Source organism: Notamacropus eugenii, chromosome 4, assembly GCF_028372415.1.
Source record: "Notamacropus eugenii isolate mMacEug1 chromosome 4, mMacEug1.pri_v2, whole genome shotgun sequence".
Lineage (NCBI taxonomy): Eukaryota > Metazoa > Chordata > Mammalia > Diprotodontia > Macropodidae > Notamacropus > Notamacropus eugenii.
The window spans coordinates 7,286,896-7,312,582 of NC_092875.1; the positions used below are offsets into that span (position 1 = coordinate 7,286,896).

At 40.7% G+C, this 25,687-nt stretch overlaps 1 long non-coding RNA gene across 1 annotated transcript in view; it reads right to left on the minus strand.

Moving 5' to 3' along the window:
* LOC140498895 (uncharacterized) overlaps window positions 1-25,357 on the minus strand; it is a 38,581-nt gene extending 13,224 nt beyond the window's left edge. Inside the window, exon 1 of the long non-coding RNA XR_011965214.1 lies at window positions 24,854-25,357. This is a non-coding gene — a long non-coding RNA (uncharacterized lncRNA). The remainder of the gene's footprint in view (window positions 1-24,853) is intronic.
* Between the last annotated feature and the right edge of the window lie 330 nt (window positions 25,358-25,687).

A 25,687-nucleotide genomic window follows, 5' to 3' on the forward strand; every position in this document is an offset into this window, starting at 1 on the left:
AGTCCAATTGTTCCTTTAAGGAGTTATTTTCACCAGTTAGGTTTTGTCCTTCCTTTTCCATTTGTCCAATTGTCTTTTTTAATTCTTCTGTGATTTCTTTTTTCATATTTTTAAAGTCATGGGTCAGTTTTTCTTCTATTTCTCTAATTTAGGTTTTAAAATGTTTCCTGAGCTCTTCCAAGAAGGCTCTCTGTGCTTCAGATCAGTTCATGTTGCCTTCTGAAGTTTCATATGAGAGTACAGTCCCAATGCTGACCTCTTTGGTGTTTGTGTTTTGGTCCTTTTGCCCATAGAAAGAGTCTATGGTCTTTTCTTTTCTGCTTTGCTTCTTACTCATGATAATAACCCTTTTCCTGGCTTTTAAAGTAGATTTCTTCTTCTGTGGCACAGGGAGCTCTGTCACACAGTTCTAGTGCCTAAAACTTGAGGTTTTGTGTGTTGTGGCCTCTGGTTTTTTCAGCTGGAAGCTACAATGCTGAAGCTTACATGGTGCTGAGCTGACTGGTATTGGAAAACAGAGGCAAGGTGAAGTCTTTTTGAGTTTCCCTGCAATTACCCTGTAGCTAGCTGGTTAAGTGTGGGGGAGGGGAGGTCTGGACACCAGAGGTCTCCTCTGTTTAGTTAGAGCATAGCCAATCTCAGCTGCCTGTGTCAGTGTCTTCCCAATTCCCCTGGGTTGCTGAGTCACATCTGGGGTCCTGGTGTTGGCAATTGCTGTCTTCACGCCCTTGGAGCTCAGGATCTTCTCCTGGTTTGTTGAGGTGGGGCTGTCTGGGACAGCTCTGATCCTGCACTGGTCACCTTCAACCACAGCCAGAAGAACCCTCCCTGGCGATCTTTCTAGCCTCATGAGCTAAGAGTCTGTTTACCCTTTCTGCTGCTCCCAGTGTTCCAAGGTTTTCCCAGGGAGATATTCTTTGGGCTCTTCATGGTCAACAAGGAGAGGTAGAAAGCAATTACTGATCACTCCACCATCTCGGCTCCTGGAAACAAAAACTGTCCCTTCTCTCATTTCTTATAACACAGTTCAATTCCATTATTTTAATATTTGTTAACTTATTCAGTCATTTCTCAGTTGGTGGGCAACCCCTCAGTGTCTAAATCTTTGCCACCAAAAAAAGGAGCTACTATTAATAATTTTTTAAATTTGAATCCTTTTACTCTTTTTTAAAAGAAATCTCTTGGAGGTCTAGCTTTTAAAGTGGTATTACAGGGTGAAAGGACAATTCAGCAGCTTTGGGAGCATACTTTTAAATTGTTTTCCAGAATGATTAAACCAGTTTGACAGCTACATCAACAATGAGTTTATATACCTGTTTTCCCATAGCCCTTCACACGTTGATCATATGTTTTGTCCTCTAACCCAAACTGGTGGGTATGAGTTGGTGCCTCAAAGCTGTCTCAATTTGCATTTCTCTAATCACTGCTGATTTAGTGCCTTTCTTTAAAAGACTGTTCACAGCTTCCATTTCTTTCTTTTCCTTTTTATGATTTTAGCATTTGCTTTTAAAACTTTTAGTTCTCCCCCTTTATCCCTTCCTACTTCCCCTCACTGAGAACTCAAGCAATACCACATAGGTCATATTTGTGGAGTCATTCAAAGATTATGTATAATAATCATGTTGTGAAGGAAAACATAGGCAGAAACAAAACAAAGAAAAATAAATGAAGTGAAAAAAAAAATTGCTTCAACATACGTACAGACACCATCAGTTCTTTCTCTGAGGATGCACAGGGTTATTCATCCTAAGTCCATCAGAGTTTTCATGGATCTTTGTGTTGCTGGGAATAGTTAAGGAATTCACTGCTAATCACTTTGCCATATTGCAGTGACTTTGTACCCACTACATTTTGCTTAGCGTCACCCATCTAAGTCTTTCTAGGTTTTTCTGAGAGCACCCTGCTCATCATTTCTTATAGTACAACAGTGGTCAATCATAATCACATACCAAAATTTATTCATCTACTCTCTAATTGATGTGTATCCTATAAATTTCTAATTCTTTATCCCCAGAAAAGAGTTGCTATAAATATTTTTACACATATAAGTTCTTTTTCTTTTCTTTTTTTATCTCTTTTTGGATAGAGACCTGGTAGTGGCATTGCTATGTCACAGGGTATGCAGGCTTTATAGCCCTTTAAGGACAGTTTCAAATTGCTCCATAAAATGATTTTATCAATTCACAAACCTGGCAACAGTCCATTAATACCTCATTTTTCCCACATTTCTTCCAACTTACTTTTTCCGTCCTATTATTTAATGTAATCGGTATGAGGTAATAATTGAGAATTTTTATAATTGGCATTCCTCTAATCAGTAATGAATCAGATTATTTTTTCGTATGACTGTAAACTGCTTTAATTACTATAATTAGTGATGACTAATTACTCCATGAGACATGTGGCACAGCTTTGGTTTGTGCTGATCTTGGTGATCTCAAGTTTGAGCCTCACCAAAGAAACCTGAGGTCACCAAGGGTACAAGGAAGGACACTACAGCTGTAGAAACAGGGGTGGTGTTAGGCAGGGATTGCAAGCGAAACACATCTGAGCATCTTCAGCGTATGATCTAGAATTTAGCACATGTTCGAGGTGATTTTTTGACTGATGGATTCCTAAAGAGTGAGCCAGTCCTGGGTTCCATAAACTCCCTAAGGAAAGTTGCATATTTCAAAAATGAGTTTTCAAAATCCTCCTGTCATGGAACTGAAAGTTTTTATGTCAAAGATGTTGCAATGGATTAATAAGGGGAAAATAAGTTAAGTGTCTCAAAGAGAACCAAGAAGTTAGGTTAGGGAAATTTTTACTCATAAGTTTAGGTAGTGGAATCCTTTCCACAAATAGTGAAATCTCTTTGGGAAGCTCAAAAATCCTTCTTGACTTCATAGCTGAGGAATATGAAATAATCCTCTATTAAAATTCTGATTCCATGCATCAGATTTTTATCGGGTGAGGTTGATATTATTAGAAGGTATGCTTCAGTTAATCTATATGGTAGAAGGAATGCATATAAGTCCTGAATAATACAATCTAATAAAGGAAATTTTTAAAATTACCCATAAAGGTCTGTAGAATCCTGAAAACAACCCTTTCCTTCATGAAGCTACATAGTCCAAGATCATTCCCAGAATCTTTGCAGCTGGGTCTAGGATATTCCACGGCTGCAGGAACTAGATAAAAGGAAGGGTCAGCTCTAGGGGGGCAATCTCACTGGGATGAGGAAGAATTACCACCCACAGCTGAGCATGGTGAGTGATGTTCAAGATCACAGAAATGGTGTAGCTTCAGTCAATGTTGGGAGAATGAGGACACTGAAGGCAGACGATGTGTACTAATGGGGTGTGAGAGAAAGGTGCCTGAGACAAAGAGAAGGCTGGTCTGCTCAAAGATTCTTTGGCTTCTGTTTTCTCTGCCCAAAACAACCACCTTTGGCCTAAAAAACTTGGAACATAAAATAGTCCCTGGAAAGTAAAAATCAAGAAAACTAAACAGAGAGTAAACTCTCAATTAATTCAAATGGCCAGACCTATAAACTAAAAAATGTGTTGAAGAATAAGGACAAAATAAAACAAACAGTAAGTGGTAGAGCCAAGATGGTGGAGTAGAAGCAGGAACTTCCAGAGCGCTCCCCCAAGACCAGCCAAATGCTTGTAGGAAATGACAATGAACGAGTTCTCGGGCTACAGAACTCAGCAAATAACTGGGTGAAGAAAATTTCCAGCCCAGGACAGCATGAAAGGTAGAAGGGAAGGGCCAGCCACTCCAGACTGGGAGCAGAGCATAATCCAGCATGGACTATGCCAGAATGGACAGGACATCAGCATGCCTTGGAGGAAATGAATTTCTGGCACCTGTGGCTGTTTCAGGACTTCAGAAGTTCAAATAACCGAGAGCAAATTGGAAGGTCAGTGAAACAAAACTGTTGGACTCATGTGAGAGAGCAGAGTGGTTTGGACCCAGAGGGATGGAGGAGCCCACAGCAGCAGCAGCAGGGGAAAAGGCAGCAACTCTTCTGGAGCTCTAGGCCCACAGATTGTGGGGGTATTGAGCTCCTGACTGTGCATCCCTCCACACCCATGGGAAGCAGAGAACTACTTTGACAAGGAGTTCAAAAGTCAAGTAAATGGGTAAATGAGCAAAAACCAGAAAAAGTAATCAGACATTAGAATCTTACTTTGTTTAGAAGGAAGAAGAAAATAAACAAAGAGAAGAAAACAATATAGTCAAAGTTCCTACATCCAAAGCCTCCAAGAAAAATAGGAATTCATCTCTGAAAATAGAAGAACTCAAAAATAATTTGAAAATCAGTTAAGGAAGTAGAGGGAAAATTGGAAAGAGAAATCAGAGTGATGAAGAAAATCATGAAAAACAAGTCAACTGCTTACTAAAAGACACTCAAAAAATTGCTGAAGAAAATATCACCTTAAAAAATAGAGTAGCCTAAATGGCAAAAAAGATAGAAAAAGCCAATTAGTAGAAGAGTGCCTTAAAAAGCAGAATTGGACAGATGAAAAAAGGAGGTCCAAAAACTCACTGAAGAAAATAATTCTTTGAAGATGGTGGAGTAGCAGAATGGACTTTCAAGCATTCTACCCCCAAACCCAGCCAAATACCTGTAAATATGAATCTAAACAAATTCTGGAGCTGCCAAATTCACAGAATGATGGAGTGAAGCAAATAACCAGCCCAAGATAGCTTGGAAGGTTGCTGGGAAGTGCCTATTCCCCTGCACTGGAAGCAGAGCATAGTCTAGTGTGGGCCATGCTGGCACAGACAGGACCTGAGAAGGCCTTGAGGGAACTCAATCTCAGGCACAAGTGGTGTTTTCAAGACTTCGCGACTCCAAAACACCAAAGACAAATTGGAAGGTAAGTGGGGGGAAAATGCTGTGGGACCTGTGTGAGAAAGTAGAATGGTTGGACACCAACACCAGGGTGGCAGAGGGGGAGGAGGAGCCTGAGTAGGAGGACACTATGGCAGCAGCAACAGTGGTAGGGGAAAAGATTGTTTCTGGAACTCTGGGCCCATAGATAGTGGTGCGGATTGAGCAGCTGACAGGAAAGCCCCACACCTTAACTATAAGCAGGGAACTACCTTCACAAAGAGCTCAAAAGTCAAATAAATAGCTGGGAAAATGAGCAAAAACTGGAAAAAGGAATCAGACTATAGAATCTTACTTTGGTGACAAAGAAGACCAAAGTATACAAACAGAAGACAACAAAGTCAAAGCTCCTACATCTAAAGACATCAAGAAAAATGTGAATTGGTCCCAGGCCATGGAAGAGTTCAAAAACAATTTTGAAAATCAAGTAAGAGAAGTAGAGGGAAAATTGGGAAGAGAAATGACAGTGATGCAAAAAAATCATGAAAATCATGTCAACTGCTTGCTAAAGGAGACTCGAATAAATGCTGAAGAAAATAGCACTTTAAAATATAGACTAGCCCAAATGGCAAAAGAGATTAAAAGGGCCCAAGAGGAGAGGAATTCCCTAAGAAGCAGAATTGGCCAGATGGAAAAAGAGCTCCAAAAGCTCACTGAAGTAAATAATTCCTTAAAGATTAGAATGGAGCACATGGAAGCTAATGGCTTTATGAAAATTCAAGAAATTATAAAACATAACCACAGGAATGAAAAATAGACAATGTGAAATATCTCATTGGAAAAACAAGTGACCTGGAAAATAGATCCAAGACAGGCCATTTAAAAATTACTGAACTCTCTGAAAGCCATGATCAAAAAACAGCCTAGATGTCATCTTTCAAAAAGTTATCAAGGAAAACTGTCCTGATATTGTAGAACCAGAGGGTTACATAGATATTGAAAGAGTCTACCCATTGCCTCCTGAAAGAGATCCCAAAAGGAAAACTCCTAAGAATATTATAGCTAAATTCAAGAGTTCCCAGGTCAAGAAAAAAAATATTGTAAGCAGCCAGAAAAAAACAATTTAAGTATTGGGAAAATACAATCAGGATAACACAAGATGTAGTGGATTCTACAGTAAAGGGTCTAAGGGTTTGATATATAATATTCCAGAGGTCAAAGGAGCAAGGATTAGAACCAAGAATCACCTACCCAGAAAAACTGAGTATAATACTTCAGGGTAAAAATTTCATTCAGTGAAATAGAGGACTTTCAAGCATTCTTGTTGAACCTATCAGAGCTAAATAGAAAGTATGACTTTCAAACACGAGATTGAAGAGAATTATGAAAAAGTAAACAAGAAATAGAAATCATGAGAGGCATAGTAAAGTTGAACTGTTTACATTCCCACATGGAATGATCATATTTGTAACTCTTGAAACTTTTCTCAGTATTAGGGTAGGTGGAGTGGTTATCTACATATAGAAAGAGGGCACAGGGGGAATTGAACAGGTGGGGATGATATCGAAAAACAAAAAATTAAGGGATGAGAAATGATTATATTGGGAGGAGAAAAGGAGAAATAGAATGGGGCAAATTATCTCATACAAAAGAGGGAAGAAATATTGTTCCGCCTAGAGGCCAATGGGCTACCCGAGTCTTCTTACCTTTCGCAGGTCTTTGGGGGCCAGCTGGATAAATGTATCGAGACAAGAGACTTTCCAGAGTCAGACAAGGGTTAGGATTTATTCAGGGTTTTAGTTATGTATCCATATGCAGGGCAAATTCTTCCCCAGGAGAAAGGAATCCTCCTCCTTCCAGGGGGCAAGGATCATACAGCAAGAGGACGGGAGCGGAAGAGGGGAGGGACCCCCAGAGGGGACCCTGCAGCAAGGAGAAGGCCCTCAGGCTTTCCTGTCCCTACTTAAACTCTCCCAGCCTCATAGTTTGCACGTGAACACCACGGGTGCTTGCAGCCCCTAGCCAATCAAAAACAGGTGTGCTCAGACCACGGAACCATATCAAGGGTGAAATGCTCTCCCCAGCAAGTTTCCCACTGAGAAGAGGTGGAAAGCTCGTGTTTCACGCCTCAGTTCCCAGCTGTTCCCTCGGGGGCCTCGTGAGAGCTCTGAGGTTTAGAAGCCCTCACTTTTACCTGCCCAAAACCGTTCACATGAAAACTGAGCTTACACCCCAACAAAAAAGCTTTTTCAATGGAGGGAAAGAAGGAGGAGGTGAGAGGTAAAGAGTGTAACTTACTCATCACATTTGACTTAAGGAGGGAATAACATGCACACTCAAATTGTTATGAAAATCTGACTTCCACTACAGAAAAGTGGTTGGGAAGGGGATAAGCAGGACGCTGAGGGTATGATAGAATGGAGGGCAAATGGGAGGAGGGAGTAATTGCAAGTAAACAGTTTTGAGGAGGGATAGGGTCAAAAGAGAGAATAGAATAAATGGGAGGAAGAAGAGACGGAGGAAAATTTAGTTAGTCTTTCATAATATGACTATTATGGAAGTGTTTTGTCTAACTACATATGTATAACCTATATTGAATGGCATGTCTTCTCAGTGTAGATAGGTGAGAAGGGAGGAGGGGAGAAAAGTTGGAAATTAAAATTTTGTGGAAGTGTCTGATGAAAACTAAAAATAAATTAATTAATTTTTAAAAAGAAAATAATTTCTTGAGGTGGAATTAAGATGGCAGTGTAGAAACACAGATCTGCTCAAGCTCTCCCCACAAAGAACTTAAAATATCTATAAATAATAGCTCTAAACAAATTCTAGAGCATCAGAAGTCATGACAGAATGATAGAATGAAACAGATTTCCATCCCAAAAGAGCCTGGAAGGCAGACAGGAAAGGTCAGTTGCACCAGGGTTGGAGCACAGCAGAGTCCAGTGTGAACTGCCTGGCACAGACAGGAGTGGAGTAAGCTTCAGGGCACTGAATGGCAGGAAACTGCTGCAATTTCCGTATTTCTCAACCCACAAATGTCAAAGACAACTTCAAAGGTCAGTGAGAACGCTCTTTCAACTGGGTGAGAGGAGAATATGGTGGATGCTAGCTCAGCCCCAGAGCAGCAGCAGGCACTCCTCAATCAACAGCTGCTTCTGGAGCTCTCAGCCTACAGATCCTAGGGGAATCAAGCTGCTGATCTGGGTCTCAGTCCTGAATGGCAGTCCTCGGGTGAGGAAAAGAGCTGGTCTGGCAGAGCTGGTGGTGGCTGTAGACAGGGAATCCTACTCACAGTTTCAGGGTGGAAAAGAGTGCTTGTTGTTGCTCACAGACCAGAGCATAGGCCAAAAGAGGACTAAACACCTGTCCCTTGACTATGCCACTTTCAGGAACTGAAAACTTACAGGTCCCTAGAGGTATCTCAGAGAACAGTTGCACAAAAACTCTGAAGCCTGAGGTAGTATACTTTCTGTTTGACAAAGGATTCAAAAGTCAAGTAATTGGCTAAGGGAAGGCCTCAAAAGGGGGGAAATGAGGCTATAGAAGGTTGCTTTTTTGATCAAAATGTATTTTCTTCTTTCCTATCAGATGAGGAAGATCAAAGCATACAAATGGAGGAAGACAGCAAGGTCAAAGCTCCTACATCCAAAGCCTCCAAGAAAATGTGAATTGGACTCAAGCCATGGCAGAGTTCAAAAAAATTCTGAAAATCAAGGAAGAGAGGTGAAGGAAAAATTGGGAAGAGAAATGAGAATGATGCAAGACAATCATGAAAAATGAGTTAACAGCTTGCTAAAGGAGACCTAAGAAATGCTGAAGATAATAACAACTTTAAAAATAGATTAACTCAAATGGAAGAAAGAGATCCAAAAAGTCAATGAGGAGAAAAATTCCTTAAAAAGCAGAATAGAACAAATGGAAAAGGAGGCACAAAGCTAACTGAAGAAAATATTTCTTTAAAAATTAGAATGGAGTGGATGGAAGCTAACGACTCTATGAGAAATCAAGGAATTATAAAACAAAACCAAAAAATAGAGACAATATGAAATATGTCATTGGAAAAGCAACTGACCTGGAAAATTGATTCAAGAGAGACAATTTAAAAATTATGGGACTACCTGAAGTCATGATAAAAAGAGCCTAGACATCATCTTTCAAGAAATCATCAAGGAAAACTGCCCTGATATTCTAGAACCAGGATTCTAGAACAAAAATAAATATTGAAAGAATCCACTGATCACCACCTGAAAGAGATCTGAAAAGAAAAACTCTTAAGAATATTGCAGCCAAATTCTAGAATTCTCAGGTCAAGAAGAAAATATTGCAAGCAGCCAGAAAGGAACAATTCAAGTCTCATGGAAATATAATCAAGATAACACAGAATTTATCAGCTTCTACACTAAGGGATCTAAGGACTTGGAATATGACATTCCAGAGGTCAAAGAAGCTAAGATGAAAAACAAGAATCACCTACCCAGCAAAACTAAGTATAATACTTTAAGGGAAAAATAGTCATTCAGTGAAATACATAACTTTCAAGCAATCTTGATGAAAAGACCAGAGATGAATAGGAAATTTGACTTTCAAACACAAAAATCAAGAGAAGCATGAAAAAGTAAACAAGAAAGACAAATTATAAGGAACTTACTAAAGTTGAACTGTTTACATTCCCACATGAAAAGGTCATATTTGTAACACTTAAGACTTTTCTCAATATTAGGGTAGTTGGAGGTATTATGTTATAGACAGAGGACATGGGGTGAGTTGAATATGAAGGGATGATATCCACAAAAATAAAATTAAGGGGTGAGAGAAATATATTGGAAGAAGGAGAAAGGAAGGAATAGGATTGGGTAAATAATCTCTCATATAAAGGAGGTAATAGAAAGCTTTTACAACAGAAAGGAAGATGGGCAACGTGAGAGAGAATTAATGAACTTTATTCTGTTCAGATTTGGCTGAAGGAGGGAATAACATGCTTAATTTGTTTTGAGACTCTATTTTACACTACAGGAAGGTGGGAGGAAGGGGATAAGTGGAAGGATGGGAGGATGATAGAAGGGAGGGCAAATGGGAGGAGGAGGTAATTAGAAGTAAACCCTTTTGAGTAGGGATAAAGTCAAAAGAGGGAATGGAATAAATAGGGGGCAGGAGAGGATGGAGGAAAATATGGTTAGTCTTTCACAACATGACTATTATGGAAGTGTTTTACATGACTACACATGTATAACCAATATTGAATTGCTTGCCTTCTCAGTAGGGATGAGTAGGAAGATAGGGAGAGAGAAAATTTGGAACTCAAAGATTTAAAAATAAATGTTAAAAATTGTTTTTGGGGGCAGAGCTAAGATGGTGGAATGTGAGCAACTACTCACCTAAGCTCTTAGACAAACTCCTTCAGATACCTCTAAAAAGAGAATATGGCAAAATTTCAGAGGTGTAGAATCCAGTAGGAGACAGACTGTGGCAGATTCACAGCCCAGGACAGACTGGAAGGTCCACAGGAAGGATCTATTCCATGGGGGTGAGCCCACAGCCCACAGCACAGCACATCCAATGCAGTGGAGCTAGAAGGCCCCTGGGAAACCTGAAACAGCAGCAGGTGGAACCAGTGGAGTGGCAGTACAGGGTGAGAGACCAACAGAGCCGAGCGAGTGACTGCCACTTAACCCCAGATATCAGCCACAGCAGCTCCTGAGACAACATACTAAATCTTATGAGGTACTGCAAAAGCAGTTCTTAGGGGAAGTTTTATATCTTTGAATCCCTACATAAATAAAATAGACAAAGAGGAGATCAATGACTTGGACATGCAGCTGAAAAAGCCAGAAAAAAACAAATTGAAAATCCCCAAATAAATGCCAAATTAGAAATACTGAAAACCAATGGAGAGACTAATAAAATTGAAATTGAGAAAACTATTGAATTAAAAAATAAAACCAATAGTTAGCTTTTTGAAAACGCTAATAAAATTGATAAACCTTTGGTCAATTTGATTAAAAAAAGAAAGAAGAAAATCAAATTACTAATATCAAAAGTGAAAGAGGTGAACTCACCTCCAATGAGGAGGAAATTAAAGCAATAATTAGAAATTACTATAGCCAACTTAATGCCCACAAATTCGACCACCTAAATGAGATGGAAGAGTATTTTTTTTAAAAGATTGTTTTCCATACAACTGGATAATAAAATAAGCAGGCAGTATGGTGTAGAAATCTATCTTGCCCTCCAAGAAAGTAGAAGGGAAGAAGATAAGACAAGGTGGTGATAGAAGGGATGGCAGATTGGGGGAAGGGGTAATCAGAATGCATCATGTCTTGAGGTGGACAAAGGGGAAAGATGGGGAGAAAATTTGAAACTCAAGGTCTTCTGGAAGTATCTGTTGAAAACTAAAAGTAACTTAATCAATTTTTCAAAAAACAAAAAAATGATAGATAGAACAACCAAGCAATAACCTTTTCTTAAGGATGCACTACTAAGTGCCAGGTGCTGAGGCTGCTGTAACCAAAGCATGCACTCTCTTTCCTCAAGGACCTTCTCTTACATTGGAAGAGATAAGATGCCCCTGAATATGAGAGATGCTGTCCTAGACTTTAAGAGGACCAGGGACATCAAAGTGAATATCTTGACTCGCAGGAGCTTAGAATTAACGTGAGGCAGAGTTGTCTCACTCTCTCTTCCAATGGCAGGACAAAAGTCAGGAGGACTGGTCATGTCATGGGATGCTGTGGATGGCCTAGGTGTCTTTGCAGTTTCACTAGGCGCCAAGTGTTCTAGAGCACCAATTTAGTCACCTTCAGGGACCCGAAGTTTGCCCTGTTGCTTCTGGAGGGTCAGGGTCTTCTTGGAAAATTGTCCACTCTTTCTCTTCTTTCCCTTTCTTCCAGGTTCCATGACTTTCTATGTGTTCACTCAGCCACCCTCTAGGTCTAAGACTGCAATGGTCATCCAGCCTATACTGTACTAAGGATAGTATTGAGAATTCTTTTGCATCCTGATACAACAGAAACTTTGCCAGGCTACTCCTGTTGGCTTAGGATTCTAGTCCCTGATCTGTGGGGTCCCTGCTCAATTCTCTAAGAAGCCCTGGAAATAGGGAGGAGTTGAGGGACTTGGGTGCACGGCTGAAGAGGAGGCTGATTATTATTCTGGGTGTGGAATAGTGATAACTAGGTACTGTGCACAAGAAAAAAAGAAAAATATGGGAAAGTGAGAAAAAAGCTCACTCCTGTCTCCTCCCTCCTTTGCCCAGTGAGATGACAGATACAGAAATGCTTTCCCTTATCCCCCTTTTGTCTGGTTCCACTTCACTTCTCTTGTGCTTTGCTGCCTCCTGAACTTTTCAGAGCTTCTCCATCTGAATTTCCTTCCCCTGCCATTTTTTTTTTGTCTCAGTTCTTCAGCTGGCTTCCATTTCAGAGCTATGCTGTCCAAACAAAAGCTGTCCAAACTTTCTCAGAACTGTGAACCAGGTCATGGAAGTTGCATATAGAGCTATGAACCAAGAGATGAATGCTCCCAGCACAGGTCTCCCATTGGCCAAGACCACTATGGCAGATCAGGCCAAGAGGAAATTAATGAGACATGACGCAATTTATCCAGGACTAAACTCTGAGACTTTCTTGTGTAACCATGGTACTCTTGTCATTTCTTTGAGAAAAAGAACTTCTGCACGTTCTGGTTCAGCTGCCCCATCCTGGGGGTTGGGAGGACTATATCCCAATTGTATCAGTTAAGGTGTTAATCTCCTGATCTGCCTACTAAATTAGCCTACCACGTTAGCTTGCCAGTTAGCCTACCAAGCCTGGGAATTTAAGAGCTAGCACCAACTGATATGTTCATCAATTAACAATGGTGTTCCTCAGAACTGGAGAGAGGTGGTGCTTTCTTGGACGCTGAGGGTTTAGCACAAGTCCTCAGAAATCTCCAATGAGCAAAATTCATGTTTCTGATGCTGGCCAGTTCTAGGTGGGATTGGGACTGCTCTTGGACCCAGGTTGAGGAAAAGAAGCTGCCCCTTGGGTAGGGAATCTTTTTGCCAAAGTTGGGTAGTTCAACCCATCCTTTCTTAGCAGGCTGCTTGCCTCTGTTCATAAGTGAAGTTGGTCTCAGAGATTTGCTTCTGTTGATCCCCTGGCCACTGTGGTTTGAAAGAGGTGGAGAAAGTTGTAGGATAGGGAAAGAGGGCACCCTCCCTACTATTCGCAGAATTTCTCCCCATTTGATTAGGTCCAAGTGCAGCAAATGGTCACAAAGGCCATGTTTCCGATGGAGACTCTCTGACTCTGGATAGGCTCTCTCCCTAGTCAACACAGCTGTCTACTGCAGGCCAGAAGGGGCAGTGCTTTCCCTCTCAGGTCTCTTTGGAGTGTTTCTGAGTTTCAAATAAAAAATTATATAGTTTGGTCTTTCAATCGATTCATTTCTTCTATTTCTTTCCAGCAAAAAAGCAGTGCTTTGTGTGGACAATCAAATGGGACAACATTTTCCAAGTGGTGTTTCAAGGACCTCAACCCCCCATTGCTATGTGTTCAGTTTGGGGGCTGAGAGGAGGGAAGAGAGGGAAGAACAAAATTACCTTGAGGAATGATGGAGTTCTAGGTTCAGGATAGGGGGCAGTAGTCCTGGACAATTTCTGGAAATCAATTTTCAAACCTCTTACTTTGCTCTTGGCTTTCAGTGCAGGAGTTGAGTGGGTACTTAACCATACTGAAATTTTTCTTTTCTTGTTGCTGGTAATGATTTATCCTTGATGAGAGAGTTTCAGAATTTCACTGTAATATTCCTGCGGGTTTTCCTTATGGGATCTCTTTCATGTAGTGATAGGTGGATTTTTTCTGTTGCTACTGTTCTCTCTTGTCCTAATGTTTCAGGATAATTTTCTTTGTTTCTTGTTTTATTGTGTCAAGATTCTTTTTTTGATCACAGCATTCAAGTAGTCCAATTATTTTTATATTTTCTCTTCTTGATCTGTTCTCCAGATCAGTTGTTTTTCTTACGAGATATTTCAATTTTCTTCTATTTTTAATTCTATGTATTTTGTTATCATTTCTTTATCTTTTATAACTTCATTACTTTCCCCTTGCCATATTCTAATTATCAAAGACGTTTTCTTTCTTAAGATTCTAGATCTCCTTTTCTAATTGTTTGACTTTCTTTTCATAATCTTGCTTTTTTTAATTTGTTTTTATTTTTTTGGTTTTTAGTATTTTCCTCAATCTCATGCGATTTTTAAAGTCTTCCTAAAATTTCTCTATGGACTCTTTGTGGGCAGGTGGCCTTTTTATGCTACCCTTTGGAGGAGGGGAGCATTTCTTTGCTTTAGCTTCCGTCTCTGAAGAAGAACCCTAATTTTCTTTGTCCCCATGGTAATTCTCTGTGGTTGGATTCTTTATCTGTTCCCTGCTCATTTTTTTTGTTTGCAGTAGCAAAGTTTCTGTAATTACCTCCAGCCCTGGCGAATTTAGGATGGTGCTTCTGTATTCAGGTCCTCCTTCAGTTCTTCCCTCTACCTTGGAACAGAAACCAAGACCTCCAGGCCCCTGTAAGTGGCCACAGGTAGCAGAGTCCCTGCCCCACTGCTTCCATACCCACAGCATGTACTGGTTCCTTCTCATGCCCTGCCACATCTCCGCAGCCCAGCTGCATCTGGCCTTCCCTCTCAGCAGAGGTTCCCTCACTCTTCTCTAGCTTGGACTCCTCTCACTGTACCAGGGATAAAAGTTCCTGGGGCTGGGGCTGAGGCAGCCTCTCAACCCAAGGCTTGCTGCTTGTGGTTTAAACAGACCTAGCCCGAAGATATTTATTCTTCACAGGAACCAAACCTCATGTGAGGATTTTTCTTCAGTTCTCTGAGTGTCCCAGGAGGATCACATTTTTACCTTGAGTATTTTGTATATTTACCGCTCTATGTCCAGCCCAAGGTGCTATTATCATCTCGTTTGGGGAGGAAATCTGGAGAGGCTGGAAATTTCTGACCTCTTCCACCATCTTTCCCGAGAACAATAGCATTGTCCTAATTGTTATTTTACTTAACACAAGCCGACATTGCTCTAACTATTGATGATTTCAATTTTTTCTTCTGAAAACTGGCTATTTGTATAGTAGGACAATTTTTTCAATTAAATAATGGTTCATATTCTAATAAATTAGTGTCTATTCCATGTTGGAAATTAATATTCTAGTTCCATTTTTGGCAACCATGAAAAGTCTCTAAACATTAATGTACTTAAGGGTCCTTTTCTTCCTTCCACCATACTTTTCCAACTGTTGTTGGAAAGATAAATTTAAGAGAAAGAAAAGAATTGTCCCCAGTTTCAAGGACCTTGCATGCAAAGACGAAAGGCAATAAAAAAAAGGACTTTTCTCCTGGCCTTCCCTAGGGATGCCATTGGCCCTGAGGCCACCAGAGGGAGACATTGGAATGAATTTAGGGCTGAGTTGTGCAGGAAATGCCCCTTGGAGATCTTGGTCCCTGTACTCTGTTCTCCCACTATGTGTCCTGTGGAAAGCTCAACTGATGCTGCCTTCCCAGTCCCTCACCCTGAGGTGGGGGCAGATGCAGAGCTGCCCCACCCAATGCCCACCTTTGTAGGGGACACTTCAGAATTCCCTTAGAACCCTGTTTGAACAACATTTTCAGACACTAACAATGTGCAGAATAGTCGAAGCCATTGTTGAGCATTTACTCTGTGCCTGGAGACATGATGACCATCCAGCAGCCACAGAGTCGAACTAATACGAGAAGGAGGCAATCTGCTAGGGCCAGGTCCTAAGGCCTGGGTTAGGATTCCCAAAGCCTGTCCTCTCCTTTCACCAAGATACAGAGTGTGTGTGCTCATCCTTCATTGCTGAAGAAGACCATGCCATCAGAGAAATAATGACATGACTTGCACTTGACCTTGTTTTGAATGAGAGAGGGCTCTGCAGGTCAGCAGCCTCACTTCTCCACAGCCCTCTGAATTCAGTGACCAGACATTCATCAGAATGACTGAAGATGACCCAGGATGAGGCAATTGGGGTTAAGTGATTTGCCCAAGGTCACACACTTAGTGTGCGTCAAGTGTCTGAGCTGAGATTTGAACTCAGTTCCTCCTGACTCCTGCACCACTTAGCCTGCACAGCCCACCCTCACTCAAAACAAAGTCAAGTTTGCAAATCATGTCATTATACAGAGTGTGAGAAATAGAGAAAGGAGTTCTGTTTCCACGGAGTCAAAACTATCAGTGATGATAGCTGATCAGTTGTGACCTAGCAGTCAGATAAAGAAGGTCAGAAACTCGTACAAGACAGCTTACATGTTCACAAAGGTCCTTAGTCCCTAAGGTTACTGAATAAAAACTACAGGTGGCCCTTACCAATCAGAACACAGTTAGAGGCTTTCAGAAAAACCCAAGAAGACAGAACTTATTCAGCTTAAGCCAGCAGAAGTTACTGGCAGGACCTGGGGGAACTCACCAATGTGGGGAAGGGACAGCATGGTTGGGGAGGGATGGCCCATGGGGAGAAGGCCCCAGGGCATAGGGAAGGTCCAGAAGGAGAAAACAGTTCAGTTACAGTGACAAGGTAATGGCTTGTCAGACACAGGCCTAGGGATGAATAAACATGACTCCCAGAATGTCAGAGGAGGAAATGACCTCAGGGGTCCTCATGACCCTGTCTTGCCAGAAGAATGACCTGCATTCTCTGCCCCAAGAGCGCACAGGGTCAGTCAGTCATCACCTGAGGCCCCTCCTTTAGATGTCCAGAGCAGGGGCAGATTCGCATGTGGGGGCGTCCTCCCAGCAGGACCTGGGCTGGTCTTAAGAGAGCCCTGGGAGTCCAGCCCCAGCTGGGGAGCCTCAGGACACAGAACTCTGGAAGGAACTTTTACCATGGCTTGAATCTTTCTACTATTCTCCCTCCTGACTGTCTGTACAGGTGAGGCTGCTCAGGGACTCCTCCCTGTGGCTCAGGAACCACAATGTCTCAGGCCAGACCTAATCCTGCCCTGATCTCATGCTGAAGCTTCTTGAGGGGTCAGCATTCCCTTGGTGGAGAGAAGCCCTTGCCTCTGCCCAATCTCTCTTTTCCTTCCCTTGCAGGTTCTGGGGGCTCTTATGTGCTAACTCAGCCACCTTCCTTCTCCAAAAGCCTGGGAGAGACGGCCTCCATCTCCTGCAATGGGGATGGAATTAGTAGCTACTGTATACACTGGTACCAGCAGAAACCTAGCCAGGCTTCAAAGCTGGTGATATATTATGATAACAGCAGACCCTCAGGGATCCCTGACAGATTCTCTGGCTCCAAGTCAGGAAACACAGCCACCCTGAGTATCTCTGGGCTCCAGGCTGAGGACGAGGCTGATTATTATCGTCATGTGGGGGATGATGATACTGATTCTCACCCTGACATAGACTGATGGGGAAGTGAGACAGAAACCCTGCCAGGGCCGCTCCCCCTGTGCCTTACCTCCTAGGCTCCAGAGTGATGGCTGGTGAACACCAGACAGAACCAACTGGTCCCTCAGATCCCTTCCCCCCTCTTCTCCCTCCCTGCTTTTCTGCCTGGGGGTGGGACATTCCTCTTCCCTCCCCCATCTCTCCCCAACAAGGCATGCAATTTTTTATGGGCTCTACAAAAACATTCTTATTGAACACATTTTCACATTAGTCATGTGGCATAGAAGAATTAAAACCAATGGGAGAAACCTTGAGGAGAACAAAACAACACAAAGCATTACAGCAGAAAAGATGGTCTGCTTCATTTTGCATTTTGATACCAGAGTTCTTTTTCTGGATGTGGATGGTATTTTGCTTCAAGAGTCCTCTGGGCATGTTTTCTACGAAGAGCCAAGTTAATCAGAAACAGTCCTCTCACACTGTGGCTGTTACTGTTACAATGTTACAATGTTATAATGTTACAATGTTCCCCTGCTTCTGCTCATTTCACTCAGTATCAGTTCATATAAGTCCTTTCAGGCCTCTCTGAAGTCTTCCTGCTCATTATTTCTTATAGCACAATAGTATTCTACTACATTCATATACCACAACTTGTTCAGCCCCTCCCCAATTGTTGGGCATGCCCTAGATTTCCAATTCTTGGCCACCACAGAAAGAGCTGCTTTAAATATTTTTGTACATGGAGATCCTTTTCCCATTTTTATGATCGCTTTGGGATACAGTCCTAGACATATAGCTGGGTCACTTTATAGCCCCTTGGACATAGCTCCAAACTGCTTTCCACATCCAGGTGGATCAGCTCACAGCTACAGCAACAATGGATTAGTGTTCCAACTCTCCCACATCTTCTCCAACATTTATCATCTCCTGGTTGTGTCATTTTAGCAAATCTGATAGGTATGATGTGGTACCTCAGAATTGTTTTGATTTGCATCTCTCTAATCAATAGTGATTTAGAGCATTTTTTCATGGGACTATAGAGAGCATTCATTTTTTTCCTCTGAAAACTCCCTGTTCATATTCTTTAACCAGTTATCATTTCAAGAATGACTCCTATTCTTGTAAATTTGACTCAGTGCTCTACAGATTTGAGATATGAGACCTTTATCAGAGATACTAGTAAAAATTCTTTCCCAGGTTTCTGCTTCCCTCCTAATTTTGGATGCATTGGCTTTATTTGTGCAAAAACTTTTCAATTTAATGTAATCCAAGTTATCCATTTTTCATTTCAGAATGTTTTCTGTCTCTTGATTGGTTATAAATTCCTCCATTTTCCATTAATTTGACCAATAAACTATTCCTTGCTTCCCTATTTGCATATAGTATCAGCATTTACACCCACTTTGTGTACCTATTTGGACTTTATTCAGGTATACGGTGTCAGACTTGTTCTATGCCCTGTTTCTGCCATCCTATTTTCTAGTTTTCCCAGGAGCTTTTGACAAACAGTGAGTTCTCATCTCAGACACTGGGGTACTCGGGTTTATCAAATAGTAGACTTCTCTTGTCATTGACTTCTGTGTCTTGTGTACCTAACTTATTCCACTGATGCACCCCTCCTTCGCTTAGCTGATATCAAATGGTTTTGATGATTGCTACTTTATAATACAATTTGCAGTCTAGTGTGACTAGACCACCTTCTCTAGCATTTCTTTTCATTAATTCCCTCCATATTCTGGACCATTAACTCTTTTAGATGAATTTTGATATTATATTTTCAGTTCTTGGAAATAATTTTTTGTGTTTTTTATTGCCATAGGACTGAATAAGTAAATCAATTTAGGTAGAATTTTCATTTTTATTTTATTAGCTTGGCATGCCCATAAGCAACTGACGTTTTTCCAGCTATTTAGATCTGACTTTATTTCTGGGGAAAGTGTTTTGTAGTTGTGCTCCTATGATCTTTGGGTTTGCTTTGGCAGGTAGACTACCAGATATTTTATAGTGTCTACCATAATTTTAAATGGCATTTCTCTTTCTATGTCTTTCTGTTGGTTTTTCTTAATCATATGTAGAAATGCAGATGATTTATGTGGGTTCATTTTGCATCCTGGAACTTTGCTAAAGTTGTTTATTTCCTCTGAAAAGGGATGTTTTCCCCTTGGCTATTTCTGAGTCTGATTATAAGGTGGAGATGATATCTGATTAGCTCCTTGCTTTTCATCTACATGGCATGTTTCTATAATCCAAGCAGATAGTGTAAGATGCAAGCACAAATGCAAGTAGTGGAATCTTGTTGTATTCAATTAATTGGGCAAATGAGTATTGTGGTATCATCTCGTGAAAGACAAAATCCCTGAAACAGAACTTTCTTTCTGATTGTAATGGGAATGATTAGGTAAGGAAAGAAAACCAAGGTATAAATGTTAGGTTGAATCATTGTTCATTAGAACAAGATTGGGAGTTAGAGTTAGCTGTAATTGTATGGAATTGTTGAGGTTAGGGGTACTTGGGAACCCAAAATAACATGCTGAGTCCTGCTCAAATGAATTCACCCCAAGCCTTCTTCCAACCAAAGAAGCTAAAACCTTGTTGAGATTTCTCAATATTAGGTGGATTTTTAGGGGATCTGAACATTTGTAATGCTAAAACAAGATGTAACTTTCTTACAGATGGACTCTGGGGAAGGAGGCTGGGTGGTCCCAGGCAGTCTGGAGGTTCCAGGAATGGTCTTGATGAGAGTTGCCAGTAACCTGGGATTCGGATTGATAGGATTAAGAGTGGGAAGTAGAACACAGATTTGGGCATAGTAATAGAAAATCTCATGGGCATCAGGAGAGCCAGTTCACGTGGGGAAAACCAAGAATTTTTTAGGATGAGATTTTCCAGGGACCTTTTAGACAAATGGGACTAAAACTCCACTGGATTAAGGGACAAAGGTCCTAACTTGGAATAAAGTTACAAAGAGCAATTGGGTAAATACAACTGACTGAATCAAATTACTGACACTAAATCAGAGACGCTTTTAGTTTGAGGAAAAAATTTCAGTCTAAATTTCTTAGAGGCAGGTAACCTCTGGTAATATTTTGCATTAATGGAGAAGTTAGATGTTTGTTTTGATTTGAATTCATTTCATGAACATAAGCTGAAATTGGTGTTTAAACTTATATGTGCAGCTCTTCTTTCAGACTGAGCAGGATTAGAAAGGGGTAGAGTAGTTTGGGAAACAGGTGTATATCTATTAGAGCAATAACTTAGGGTTTTTATGGTAAATTTGATTTTGTGATTGTTATTTAATCAGGAACTAGAACATGGATAGAAAGGCATGTAAGCTACTGAAGACTTGCTTCAAAAGAAGTTCCTTAGCCAATGTGAAATTGTAGTCATGTCTGAAACTGGTTGCTGGAGCTTGCTATTTTATGATTTTATGGGACTGTTAACTGATTGTTCTACTGAGTCTACCCACAGGTATGGATAGAAAGAAAAGCAGTCTGAGGCATTGATTCATGATGCCAGTAATCCTGTGAGATGCTGATATGAACTGCAAATATGTGATCTCATGGGAAAGTTAGGAAAACATCTGTTCAGCCTAGGCTGCAGTAGGATTCTCCTGACCTAATTTCCCCACTGATACCTGGCAGACTTTAAGCCTGGCTGAATGCGAAATGACAATCTACTCCTTCCTGGAATTGGCATGAAGTTAAGGGGATACTGATTCCCTGAAATGTCCCTACTCAGTGGTAAATTCCTAAAATCAAAAGTTTTGTAAAATTAATACCAGATTGATTAAATAATAGATTGTTGGTAGCGGAACATCTGATGTTGAGTCGAAAATTAAGTTATTAGTTTTAGAATTTCAGACTTAACAAAAATAAATTAGGGCCTTTAATTCTTAATGATAGTATGGAGACAATTCAGTCAAGGGCTCATGAGATTAGCATGAATAGTCATTATTATTTTTATCTCAGCTGGAAAATGTTAAAATAAAAATGCTTTGTGGTCTATATTGTAAATGCTTTAAAAGAAGCATCATGTGACCAGAAGGTGGAATTGCTTTATGATGTTGTATGTACTGTGTTATAAATGATTATTTATTGTATTTATGTAAGTACTGGAGCCTGTTATTGAATGTTTGCTGAAATATCATCCTCCTGATGTTGGAAATGAACAGTGAATTAATGTAAAGTGTAAAAACTGGGTTCTAATGTGAATTTCTTAAACAGCACAATTGGTTAAAGTTTCAATTTTGATTTTGTAAGAGTGACACGTGTATAAAACTTAGGGATGGTCATTTAAAATTTTATCAAGGTCAGTTTGCTAGGAGCGTGGACACCTGAATTTCAGCAAAAAGATAAAGGAAAGAAGATGCAGAGATGCTTTGCTGAAGACGACTTGAAGGAGCATCCAGACCAGAAAACTGCATCAGATGATGCTCCTCCCCAGACTGTTGTATTAGATGGAACTTCTAAATGGACAATTCATTAATTTACCTGTTCCTTTTGAGTCTGTGTATCTGTACTGATGATAGGGGACTGACCCCTTGTGCTTTGTGAATGTCAATCAACTTTGCTCCCTTCCCGTACTTATATAAAGGAGAGAAAAATGAAGGGAAGAATTCACAGGGGAAAGAATGTGAGGAAGTATCTATTGATTGGATTTAGGTGTGGAAATAGGAATTTTAATTAAAAAAGGAGGGGGATTTTGAGGGAGACAAGAAAGTTGTATTTTCCACATTCCTAGGTGACAAAGGTTGTGACCTAACATAGACAGGATAGAAGTCAGAAACTAATGTGCAGTCCCAAGTTGCTGTGTGAAGAATGGCCTATCAGAGATGAGAACATGGAGTCACATGGAGCCAGGGGACGGTATTGTGGGAGACCCAAAGTTCAGAAAACAGTATAAAAACTCCATCTTTCTGCATGTGTTGTATTTCTCCTGTAACCTTGCTGGGGAGGCTACCCGTCCATTTGGGGGGAATGGATGTAAAGATTAATTAAAGTTTTCCTGATTTCAGAACAGGCATTGATCTTTATTCAAGGTGAGCATGTTTCTCACTGTGGGGGCTTGTTAAAGGGGCTCACTTCTAACACTATTTATTCCACTCTTCAGGAATTTTCTCTTTTCCTCAGTCCCTTAAGTCACTTAACTGTGAAATCTTCTCCAGCACCTCAGAGAGAGGGTGCTCTACTTCCCGAATTTTTAGTGCTTATTAAAAATCATTAAGTGTTTATAAATTAATGCTTACAAATAGGAGAACCTGTCTTCTGTATTATATTCCTAGGGCAAACTGCAAAGGCAGTATCACAGTACCCATCTCCTTTTCTGATCGTTATAGCAATCATCATTAACTCCTCCTTTAACTTTCTTTTTCTTTATTTATTTTTTAAATTGAATTATTTTATTTGTTTTCAGTGTTCCACAATCACTTCCATGTACCTTAGATTTTTTGCCACTCCCTCCCCCTTACTCTTCCCCCTCTCTCCACTCCTTCCCTGAGACAGTCTACAATCTTATATAGGTCTGACATGTACCTTCCTATTAAATGCATGTTGCATAGAAGAATTAAACTGAATGGGGGAAACCATAAAACAAGACAAAACATAACATAATACAAAAGAAAATGGTCTGTTTCTGCCTGAGATCCAATTCCATAGTTCTTTCTCTGAAGGTGGAAGGTGTTTTACCTCAAGAGTCCATTGAAAATTATCGAAGTCCATGCATGTCAACGAAGTACCAAGTCCACCAGAAAAATTCCTCAAACACTGTGGTTGTTGCTGTGAACAAATTTCTCCTGGTGCTGCTGCTTTCACACAGCATCAGTTCATATAAGTCTTTCCAGGCTTCTCTGAAGTCTTCCTGCTCATCATTTCTCATAGCACAATAGTATTGCATTCCATTCACGTACCACAACTTGTTCAGGCGTTCCCCAATGGATGGGCATCCCCTTGACTTCCAGCTTTTGGACACCACAAAGATAGTTGCTATAAATGTTTTTGTACATGTGGCACCCTTTCCCATTTCTATGATCTCTTTGGGATAGAGTCCCAGAAATGTACTGCTGGGTCAAAGGGTATGTCCATTTTTTGTAACCCTTTGGATGTAGTTACAAATCGCTCTCCAGAATGGTTGGATCAGCTCACAGCTCCACCAACAATGCACCGGTATTCCAACTCTCCCACTTCTTCTTCAACACTTATCATCTTCCTGTTTTATCATGTTTTTCAATCTGATAGAAGTGATGTGACACCTCAGAGTTGTTTTGATTTGGATCTCTCTAATCAATAGTGATTTAGAGCATTTTTTCAGATGATTATAGAGAGTTTTAATTTTTTGCTCTGAAAATTCCCTGTTCATATCCTTTGACCATTTATCAATTGGGGAATGACTTCTCCTTTAACTTTCTTATACAATCCCCAATTGAATGCCAGGGTCTGTCTCCCCTAGGCCACACGCAGTCAGTAGGATACTGGCTACTGCAGCCAAAGGTAACAGATCAGTTGTATTTTTACCTCCTTCTGTATTGCAATCTGTAAAAGTTTTCTGTACAAAAGGATTCTCGTAGCTATAAATTTCAATCTGTCCGCACTATCTAGAAATGCTCCTCTGGCCCCTTCATCACTGATACTCATTCTCCAAGATATTAATGCTTCTCCCATCCACTGGGAGAACTGACTCCAAATATCTGTGACCTCCTGCGGAGTTAAATCCTCAATCACTTCCCTAAACACTGTGCCACCTCCTTGGTTCTGCTGTTTCTGCCTCCTTATTGGGCATGCTTCTGCCTGAGAAACTTTTCCTTCTAACATTATTTCACTTCCTTGTTCTGACTTCCTTATGACACAGTGGCAACTAGACTGATCCCGTACAAAGGTCAGAATGCGCATTTCTTTTGTCAACCTTCAGCTTCTTCTGAGCTAAATGAACAGTCTTTTCTTCCATATGACAGGCCCCTTACCCCAGCCTGATCTTTTAAAGGAGAGCCTGAAAGCTGAGAATTCCATGCAAAGTGGATAACTCTTTTTCCATCTGAATGCTTTCCTTCAGTAGCTCCTCTCTGTTTTTACACATAATACTATAACCTGTTAATAAAATTCATCCTCTCCTACTTACCCCTTCCACTCCTTCTCTAGGCTACTTGGAATTCCTTGCAAACACCTTTCCAAGTCTCCTGGTTCCCCCTCCTGTATCCTTGCTTCCCGGTTATCACAGGGTCCAATGCTTTTAACCCATGCTCTAGTGAGTGAAAAAATACATTCAGTCATCCCAACCTGGGATACTAGTTTCTTCCTCTAATTCTTTTCTGCCTCCAAATAGAGATTTTATACTCTGAGATCCTGTTCATGACAACAAATATATCACCAAGGCAATATTCACAGCGCTGGTGGTGACTAGGAATATGCTGGCACAGTTGTCAATCATAATGTATAAAGATACTCCATATACAAAGCAGAAGAAAAATATTTATTTAGACACTAGGAAGCCAAATTCCAGAACCAGAAAGCAAAATCTGTAATGATGACCAAGAATTTAGAAGAAGAACATAATCACCACTGTAAGCAAAGCCATTCCCAAGCCTCCACCAACCCTGTGCCAAGACCTTCTCACCAGTAAACACTCAAAAGACAGAGTCTTGCCATGTCTGCCTGCCTACCTGTGTCCCCTCTTCTCTGCCTTCACCTTGTTCACTCACTTCTTCCCGGTTCTGCTCCAACTTTCCTGTTCCACTTGTTCAGCAAGCTCCTCCCACCACATGTGTCTCATGCCTCCAGGTGATTTAAACAGGTCATATGGGCCCATTAATGAATGACAAAGACCTTTCCATTTAAATTGCCATTACAGTCATGAGAGCAGTCAGAGCTAGGAAGGATGCAGGTGATCAGGTTTCTGGCTAGTGTAAGTGAGAGATTGTGATTGTGTTTAAGAGAGCCTGCTTGTGATTTCTTCGATGGACCTGGTTTTGGGAAGCCTAGCAGGGGGAAGCTTGGGAATGGTGTTGTTCTCTGCATTGTTATCGTGTATAGATTTTTGTCACTGTGATGGATTTGTCTTTCTGGTGTCTGAATAAATACTTTGGTTCTGCCTTCCATGTGAAGAGTCTGTGGTATTGTGCCATTCAGTATTGTGCCAGGGTATTCAGGGCTGAGGTGGGCTCTGTGAATGTCACATTGTACTTAGGTGATGTAGTGGATAAAGTAATGGGCCTGGATCCAGGAAGATCCAGGTTCCAATCCTGTCCCCTACACATACATTTACCTCTCATGGTAGTTGTGAAGATAAAATGACATGATGCTTGTAAATATCTCTCAAAAAGAGCTCTTTCAGACAAAAAGGGCAAAATATCAGATAGAAACAGACACGGAAGCAGCTGATTGAAGAAGGTCTCAATGAGAGAATAGCAACTTAATGTTTCTAATTTTTTTAAATACAAACTAAGCAAAGAAAAAGAAACAAATTTAAAAGCCAAAGTGAAAACAATAAAAAATGA